This window comes from Hibiscus syriacus, unplaced genomic scaffold (genome assembly GCF_006381635.1).
Source record: "Hibiscus syriacus cultivar Baekdansim isolate YM2019G1 unplaced genomic scaffold, ASM638163v2 tig00110295_pilon, whole genome shotgun sequence".
NCBI lineage: Eukaryota > Viridiplantae > Streptophyta > Magnoliopsida > Malvales > Malvaceae > Hibiscus > Hibiscus syriacus.
In genome coordinates, this window is record NW_024062667.1 from 1 (window position 1) to 8,683 (window position 8,683).

The 8,683-nt window shown below is 38.6% G+C and overlaps 1 pseudogene; it reads left to right on the top strand.

The window, feature by feature from the left end:
* Positions 1-3: 3 nt before the first annotated feature.
* LOC120116466 lies at positions 4-573 on the top strand (annotated as a pseudogene).
* Positions 574-8,683: the final 8,110 nt, after the last annotated feature.

Here is an 8,683-nt window from a genome sequence, read left to right on the forward strand (position 1 = left end):
ACTGGGGTCTTGAAGCCTGGTATGGTGTCACCTTTGGACCTTCTGGTCTGACCACTGAAGTTAAGTCTGTTGAAATGCATCATGAAGCTTACAGAGGCACTTCCCGGTGATAATGTCGGGTTCAATGTTAAGAAACGTTGCTGTGAAGGATCTCAAGCGTGGTTTTGTTGCATCTAATTCCAAGGATGATCCTGCTAAGGAGGCCGCCAACTTCACTTCTCAGGTCATCATTATGAACCACCCTGGCCAAATCGGAAACGGATATGCCCCAGTTCTCGACTGCCACACCTCCATATTGCGGTCAAGTTTCGAGTTATTGACCAAGATTGACAGGCGATCCGGTAAAGAGCTCGAGAAGGAACCCAGTTCCTGAAGAACGGCGATGCCGGTATGATAAAGATGGTTCCCACTAAGCAATGGTTGTTGAGACCTTCTCTGCATACCACCTCTGGGACGATTTGCCGTGAGGGACATGCGTCAGACCGTTGCGGTCGGTGTTATCAAGAGTGTTGAGAAGAGGACCCGACCGGTGCCAAGGTCACCAAGTCTGCAGCCAAGAAGGGTGGAAAGTGAACCGTGCTGGCAAAACCTTTTACAAATTCCGCAGATAATGATTTAATAATAGTTTGATAGACTTTATCATATACGATATAGTTGGTGTTTTGGTTGGTTTTGCAAGTTATAGTGTGTTGCCATTTTTGTCTGGTATCTGTTCGCAGTATTGGTTGCTTGATAGACGGTGGCATGCACATGCTAGCAGGTTGTCCCTAGCGTTGTCTGGTTGTAGTTATATAGTTTTGCATTGTAAGAGGTTACTTGGTTTCCAAGGTAGCTTCGAGCTTTTGTTTATGATATTCGTTTATGCTGCGGAATCATATTATCAAATCATATGATATATAGTTTTATGAAAACTTCCTTTGCTTATCATTTTTGTGCCCCTGCAGCGCGTACACTTGCAGACATAAATTAGAGGAAGAGTGGTCCATATGATACGGGTAGTTCTGTAATAATTTATACATTAGAAATGATTTATGTAAGAAATTTATAAAAAAAATTAACTTAAAAATAATTAAAATATATTGTCTATTAATTTTGTATAATATTTTCTTTTATTATTAAGAATTTAACTTGTTAAAAATAAATATATGACAAGAGCAATTTAAATAAAACATGTACTTCAAATTAGTAAAATATGTTTTTCAATAATTTTATATTCTCTTGATCAAATATTATAATCTATATTCATGTCAAATAAGATAATATAACATTGTGATAATATATATTAATATTATAATTTGAGAATGGTAACGTTATATTCTGTTATCAAATGTCATTTAAGCATTAACTAGGATTAGACAATTAAAGAGTCAATTGCACAAGAAGTATTAAAATTATAGGCATTGTTCTAATTGATCCATGAACTATAAAACATTTTATAGCATATTTAAACTATTATATCATTCTAAATTAATCCACAACTATTATGTATTCTATATTAATCCTCAAACTATCATTATCATTATTTTAATCCTTCCACTGATGCGTCTTTAACTTATGGTTGAAAACAATACACCTATTTTTTAAAATCTATACTTTTTTAGATCACAAGTTCAATACCCAAAACCTTCAATAACTAATTAATTTTTAACCAGTAGAATTAATTATATGTTATCAAAGTAATCAAAATGAGATTGAAACATAATGATATTCATAATTTAAAGACGAATATTCCAAATTTAGAAACTAATTTAGAATGGAGTCATAGTTTAGGAAATAATAGAGAATTTTTAAATATTTAAATATCATTCTCAAAAATAAAATTTAGGTGCCAATTTAGATTAGAATCATAGCATGAGAGCCTCCTATGCAATAGTCGATACTCACCACACATTCGTCGACTCAAAGGACACCACCATCCGACTACTGATACACAGATCATGCCTAGTAGATGTCTCAACTAGAGTTATGAAGCTCATCTGCAGAGATAACTAGTCGATCACATGTATATGCTTGACTGACAGCTTCAAACTTTAACAGCACTTTAGGCAAATCATTGAAAGTTAATAGGAGGAAATTAAACCACATTTGTCTGAGAGATCATCAATATATAGTCCCCGAAGCCAGTACAAGATCATTTTTAACACGTTTTATCGGTATCCAGGTAACCACTGGCGGCATTTACTCGTTAAGTTTCGCAATCTTAAAGATGGTATTCTCGATCTTCCACACAGATCGGAGAAAACTGCAAAATTAACTGTAAGACGCTTCTGTTTGAGATAAACAGGAAAGAATGCATGCACGATCGAACATATCTAAAACCCGCGTTCAATTTCTACAGGCAAGTGTCCCCTCCCACTTTTCACTGGGTATAACATGATCTTAACACTCACCAAGTGCAACAAATTCAAACTGCACGATTGGACTTCCTATACAGAAAGACTTTGCTTTTAGGGAAAATAACACAAATGGCTTATAAGTCAGTTTTCTTGTTATAAAATGATTTAAGAATAAAACCACCACGTGCATATGAAAAAGCTGAACACACGAAAAGAAATAGAGACAGAGTAATCCTGAATTGATCTGAAAAATCATTTAGTCTATAGGAATACACACACAAAAGAGTGAATTGGAAATGACCAAAGAAAATAATTGAGCGCATACTCACTTGTTTAGCAGGAAGTGCCGCTGGAAGCGAAAGTCATCCATGCTTCCAACAAAATCTCAACACTGATAATGCTTCAAAGTTGGTGTTGATTTGGAAGCAAATGGATACCGTACATTCATAGGAATCATTCTCAAGAACCTCAAGAACACAAAACATTGCATATGAAGAAATCGGGTCAAAGAACTTTAGCAATAATTGTAGTCATCACAAAATCAAGAAGCGGAAAATGAGTGAAAAAGGTGAAGTTACCAGCTTGATCTCACACAAAATAATGACTTTTCCAGATTGATTGTCCTTTATACAGCTCAAGGCAGTAACGTACCCTGCTCGTTTCCATTCATGATTTGTTGTTGCTGCAATTCTGTTCATGTTAATTTTCAGATGCTCAAGAGTATTGTAGTCCAACCATCCCTTCTGCTTTCCGTTTGAAACTGTACCATTGGTACCTGTTTCCCAGGGAAAGGAAAGCTTACTGTTCCAGTCAGACCATTGCTGCTATTATTGACATACAGAATATCCGCATGAGATGCATAATTGAGGGACCATCAATCTGTCACGATTGGAGAGGGAGACGAGAGGGAGAAGATGGAGGACGAAAGAAGAGTATCGAAGGAGAATTGGGGGAAATGAATAATCAAGGGTTAGGGATTGAGATAGAATTGGGAAGTAATTACCTGGGAGCAAGGCACGTGAGGAGCACGGGGGCAATTGGTCCAGCAGATACGGGTAGCCCAGCAGATACGGGTAGCCCAGCAGAAGCCCAATTCCTGTTATCATAACAGAATTGGTTAGAGAAATGTCCAGCTGGCATAACAGCATCTATCACAATTGTATGTAAATAAAGGCAATGTAAACAGACGAATGAATTATGAAAGAAATGACTGAGTATTCATTTTCTGAAATCTCCTTTCTTCCCTTCTTCTAAAACCTCATCTTCGATAAATTCTTCTCTTAAGTCTCAATCCATAACAAATTGGTATCGAGAGCCTGATTTTTCCTGGCTATTGACGTTGGAATGCCAAAGAAAAACCAGACCATGACTGAATCAGCAGATTTTACAGCACTACAGAAACAATTGGAGGAATTGACTGCTTTGGTCAAGCAGACTCAGGATGAAACCAAGACCCCTAAATGGTGGGAGAATCAAGAGGAGCGTATCACTGCCTGGAGTCTAGAATGGCTACAAATCAAGGGTACATGGAAGAGCTTTTGAAGATTTTGATTGGCCGAAAAGGGGATCAAAACAGCTGATGAGGAACAGGTACAGACCCCTAATTTATCTAACACGAGTGGGAAGCATGCTGTACATGTTACAGTGGTTAATGACAAAAATAGGTTTACTTATAAACCTGATGAGCCTGGAATTCTAAAATCTAAGCCAAATGAGTTGCCTACTCACATAACCAGCTACAAAAATGATATTCAAGTGGGGGAGAACAGTGCTGTTAAGAACAATACAGTGGGTTTAGATATGGATAGAAGAGGCACAGGGGGTCTTGTAATACTTCAGGGATTATGATGCACAGGCCTAAAATAGAGTTACCTTTTTTGAGGGTAGTAATCCAAGAGGGTGGATACATAAATGCCTAAAGTACTTCTCATTATGTAGTATTGTTGAGGAACAAAGAGTAGAAATAGCTACAATGTACTTAACAGGTAAAGCAGAAATTTGGTTTGATGGCTACATCATGCAAAAACATCATGTTACATGGCATGAGTTTGAGGCAGACCTATGTCATAGGTTCTGTGATAAGGCGTTTGCTGATATTGTGGAAGAGTTTACTAAGCTGGTACAGAAAGGTTCTGTGGAGGAGTATCAGGACAGATTTGAAGAACTGCAGCCTCATATGCTCTTACAGAATCCTACACTAGGTGAGGAATTTTTTGTCTCTCTATTTCTTAGTGGATTAAGAGATGATATTAAACATAGAGTCAAGGCACTAGACCCTAAGACACTATCTGAAGCATACAGGCAAGCTAAACTGTATGAATTGTCTGTTGAATTTGAAAGTAAGAGAATGAGACCAACTTTTAGAAACCCATCCTACCCAAATTCCCTACCTATTTCTAAACCAACTCAGTTACCAATTCCACAAAAGAGTTCACCCACCTTGCCACCAAAACAGAATTTAATAGAGTACAGAAGACAAAATAATCTGTGCTTTAAGTGTGGTGAGAATTTGTTCCAGGCCATCAATGTAAAGCAAAACAATTGAACATGATGATTGAAGAAGATATTATTCTGCCTTCAGATACTCTACTTACTGATTCAGAACAGCAAGTTATACAGGAGGAAGAGAGCCTAGAAATATCTATGAATGCTATCACTGGGTGTATTGGTCATAACACCTTAAGAATTCAGGGCAGTATCCTAGGCAAACCAATGAATATTCTAATTGACAGTGGTAGTACCCACAGTTTTTTAACACCACAGTGGGCTGAGGCTGGTATACAGGTAAATACACCTTACCCTTTGGCTATTACAGTGGCAAATGGTCAACAACTATATAGTACAGCAAGGTGTAATAAAGTGGGATGGCAAATGCAAGGACACTCTTTTGTTCATGATTTCAGACTTTTACAGTGGGAGGGAGTGATATGGTATTGGGAGTAGATTGGATGAAATTATTTAGTCCAATTTGATGGATTTCAACAAAATGACTCTCAGTTTTGTTCATCAAGATGGACAAATTGTTATACATGGTCAACAACCATCTTCATGTTTGCAACAAATTTCAGGAGCTTCTTTACTGAAAATGACAGCTTCAGATTCTGTTATTTTGGGGCATATGGTATTATTATCTATGACAGAAGCCTCTAAACCTATTCCTGCAGCTATTCAATCTCTCCTAGAAAGCTACAAGGCTATTTTTGAGGAGCCAAGAGGTCTTCCACCAGTAAGAAACCAGGACCATGGTATTCCCCTTAAACCTGATTCAATTCCTGTCAACCTCAGGCCCTACAGATTTCCCCACAATCAGAAGGCTGAGGTGGAAAGACAAATTGCTACAATGTTATCTTCTTCTATTATTCAGCCTAGTAGGAGTCCATTTGCTTCTCCATGCCTCCTAATTAAGAAGAAAGATGGCTCTTGGAGGTTCTGTGTGGATTACAGGCAACTAAACAGCATGACTATTAAGGATAAATTTCCTATTCCTGTTGTGGAGGACTTATTAGATGAATTACATGGTGCTGTGTACTTTTCAAAGATTGACCTCAGATCAGGTATTGGCAAATCAGAATTAGGATGCAGATATTCACAAAACTGCATTCAGAACTCATCAAGGCCACTATGAATTTAAGGTGATGCCTTTGGCCTTACTAATGGCCCAGCTACTTTTCAGGCATTAATGAACGAATTATTTAGTTCATTCCTTAGAAAATTTGTATTGGTGTTTTTTGATGACATTTTAGTTTACAGCAGTTCTATGGCAGCTCATATTGCTCATTGACAACAAGTTTTAGAGGTGTTACAGGCTAATCAATTATTTGCAAAGTTCTCTAAATGTTTTTTTGGACAGACCCAAGTGGAATACTTGAGACATATTATTTCAGCAGCAGGTGTTGCTACTGATCCCAGTAAAGTGGAAGCAATGAAGAATTGGCCTCCCTAAATCTTTGAAGTCTTTGAGGGGATTTTTGGGATTAACAGGCTATAGAAGATTTATTAAAGATTATGGTGCTATAAGCAGGCCACTAACACAAATGCTTAAAGCAGACAATTTTAAGTGGACTACTGCAGCTTTGACTGCTTTTGAAGATCTTAAAAGAGCCATGTCCACTGCTCTGTTTTGGCTCTTCCAAATTTTACTCAGAATTTTATTTGGAGACAGATGCAAGTTCAGGAGGTATAGGTGCTGTTTTATCTCAAAATGGCAGACCTATAGCATTTTTGAGTAAGGCCCTTAGTCCAAGAAATGCTACTCTTTCTATTTATGAAAGAGAATATTTGGCTATCCTATTAGCAATATCTAAATGGAGACATTACTTAGAGGGTAATCCTTTTGTCATTAAGACTGACCATGAACCTCTAAAGTATCTTTTGGAGCAGAAGTTGACCATACAATTCAAAAGAGAGGATTGACCAAGCTTGTGGTGGTTGACAAGTTTACTAAATATAGTCACTTTTAGCTCTATCACACCCTTACACAGCAGCTGAGGTGGCTAAATTATATTTGGATCACATATATAAGCTTCATGGCCAGCCTAAATGGCCATTTCAGACAGAGACAAGACCTTTACCAGCCTCTTTTGGAGAGAACTAATGAAGCTCTTAGGGACTAAGACTCTCTTTAGCACTGCTTATCATCCTGAAACGGATGGACAAACAGAGAGGGTAAATCAGTGCTTAGAGCAATACCTAAGAGGGTTGTGTTTTTACCAACCAAAGCAATGGGCTAAATGGTTGCCACATGCTGAGTGGTGGTACAATTCTACCTATCATACTGCCTTAAAACTAACACCTTTTCAGGCTCTCTATGGCTACAAGCCCCCTACCATGGTTTGGTATACAGACACTCAAGTACATGCAGTGGCAGAGTTAATGAGAAGCAGGGAAGACATTCGACAATTGGTGAAAATTCAATTACAGCAAGCAAGTAATAGAATGAAACAGAAAGCTGATAAAAATAGATCAGAAAGAGTATTTCAAATTGGGGATTTTGTTTACCTGAAACTGCAGCCGTATCGACAGACTTCTATCGCCCTGAAAAAAAATTTGAAATTAGCAGCAAGGTTTTATGGCCCTTACAAGATTATTGAAAAAATTGGGGAAGTAGCCTACAAACTGGACTTACCAGATTCTTCGAGGTTGCACCCAGTATTTCATGTCAGTTTATTGAAGAAGCATGTTGGACCTGATGCAGCAACTTCCACAAATCCTCCTACGATGGATGATGAGGGTCAGTTTCGGATAGAACCCAACAAAATATTAGCCAGAAGGATTGTTAATCGACACAGTAAACCGATTACACAGTTGCTGGTTCGGTGGACTAACCTGGACGAGATGCACGACACTTGGGAAGACTATTCAGTGCTTCGAGGGCAGTTTCCGTCATTTGATCCTTGGGGACAAGGATCGTCTGATGGGGTGGGTATTGTCACGATTGGAGAGGGAAGACGAGAGGGAGAAGATGGAGGACGAAAGAAGAGTATCGAAGGAGAATTGGGGGAAATGAATAATCAAGGGTTAGGGATTGAGATAGAATTGGGAAGTAATTACCTGGGAGCAAGGCACGTGAGGAGCACGGGGGCAATTGGTCCAGCAGATACGGGTAGCCCAGCAGATACGGGTAGCCCAGCAGAAGCCCAATTCCTGTTATCATAACAGAATGGTTAGAGAAATGTCCAGCTGGCATAACAGCATCTATCACAATTGTATGTAAATAAAGGCAATGTAAACAGACGAATGAATTATGAAAGAAATGACTGAGTATTCATTTTCTGAAATCTCCTTTCTTCCCTTCTTCTAAAACCTCATCTTCGATAAATTCTTCTCTTAAGTCTCAATCCATAACACAATCCCAGAGCTTTTCAACGGTGATAACTGATATCCATCCAACCATCTATAATTATCCATCAGCGGGTTCTCCATAATTGCAGCGGTAACAGATTCACTTGGTGGCTTTAACGGAACAGGGATAAAACCTGGTGGGCGGCCAAGATGCCTAACTGGGCGGCTAATTGGACTCCTCCGCATGGCAACTTGTGAAGCCGAGGTGGTTTTAGTAGCCAATGCATCACTAGTTACTCTAGGTGACACCATAGCATCAATTCTGGATGGCATCACAGTTTCTGGCACTTTTGTCCGACTGTAAAATATACCACCAGCAGTGATGGGTTGTTGGATAGCAATTGAACTAGTAGCAGAATCAGGAAGACCTACATTCTCTTGAATATCCCATTTTGTCAAATGCCCATTCTCCAACATTTTCATACCATTCAAGCTACTAACCAGAGACATAGCTTCTTCCACTGAACACCTAGATGCATGCATCTGAACAGGCTGCAGATACTGTG